Source organism: Perkinsus marinus (assembly GCF_000006405.1).
Source record: "Perkinsus marinus ATCC 50983 genomic scaffold scf_1104296943590, whole genome shotgun sequence".
Taxonomy (NCBI): Eukaryota; Perkinsozoa; order Perkinsida; family Perkinsidae; genus Perkinsus; species Perkinsus marinus.
This window is the reverse complement of record NW_003211766.1, coordinates 1-1,042: the sequence shown is the minus strand read 5'-3', so window position 1 is coordinate 1,042 and position 1,042 is coordinate 1. Positions and strand designations below refer to the sequence as shown.

Below are 1,042 nucleotides of genomic sequence, written 5' to 3'. Positions count from 1 at the left end.
CGCGGAATTGAAGGTGGTTCAATGTCTAAATAGTGACGCAAATTACCATTTCAGCTACCAGCGCACATCGCGGCGGGCGTGAGTGGAGAGAGAAAGTTGAGTAATTTTTCGAGGCAGCAAATGATTCGCAGAGTGGTGCAAAAATCAGTAAAGAAACGGTCGCGCATAAATGTGTGAAACGCCCTTGTCCAGAAATACCACTTCCACGGCCGAGAATTGAACTCGGGTCTCCTGCGTGACAGGCAGGAATACTAACCTCTATACTACCGCGGAATTGAAGGTGGTTCAATGTCTAAATAGTGACGCAAATTACCATTTTCAGCTACCAGCGCACATCGCGGCGGGCGTGAGTGGAGAGAGAAAGTTGAGTAATTTTTTCGAGGCAGCAAATGATTCGCAGAGTGGTGCAAAAATCAGTAAAGAAACGGTCGCGCATAAATGTGTGAAACGCCCTTGTCCAGAAATACCACTTCCACGGCCGAGAATTGAACTCGGGTCTCCTGCGTGACAGGCAGGAATACTAACCTCTATACTACCGCGGAATTGAAGGTGGTTCAATGTCTAAATAGTGACGCAAATTACCATTTTCAGCTACCAGCGCACATCGCGGCGGGCGTGAGTGGAGAGAGAAAGTTGAGTAATTTTTTCGAGGCAGCAAATGATTCGCAGAGTGGTGCAAAAATCAGTAAAGAAACGGTCGCGCATAAATGTGTGAAACGCCCTTGTCCAGAAATACCACTTCCACGGCCGAGAATTGAACTCGGGTCTCCTGCGTGACAGGCAGGAATACTAACCTCTATACTACCGCGGAATTGAAGGTGGTTCAATGTCTAAATAGTGACGCAAATTACCATTTTCAGCTACCAGCGCACATCGCGGCGGGCGTGAGTGGAGAGAGAAAGTTGAGTAATTTTTTCGAGGCAGCAAATGATTCGCAGAGTGGTGCAAAAATCAGTAAAGAAACGGTCGCGCATAAATGTGTGAAACGCCCTTGTCCAGAAATACCACTTCCACGGCCGAGAATTGAACTCGGGTCTCCTGC

General features: G+C 47.8%; 3 non-coding genes across 3 annotated transcripts; all 3 read right to left on the bottom strand.

Moving 5' to 3' along the window:
• Positions 1–201: 201 nt before the first annotated feature.
• Positions 202–273, bottom strand: Pmar_PMAR017846. Its single transcript has one exon. It is a non-coding gene; the product is annotated as a tRNA-Asp (tRNA).
• A 197-nt stretch (positions 274–470) lies between these two features.
• On the bottom strand, positions 471–542 carry Pmar_PMAR017845. Its single transcript has one exon. It is a non-coding gene; the product is annotated as a tRNA-Asp (tRNA).
• A 197-nt stretch (positions 543–739) lies between these two features.
• On the bottom strand, positions 740–811 carry Pmar_PMAR017844. The gene has a single exon. It is a non-coding gene; the product is annotated as a tRNA-Asp (tRNA).
• Between the last annotated feature and the right edge of the window lie 231 nt (positions 812–1,042).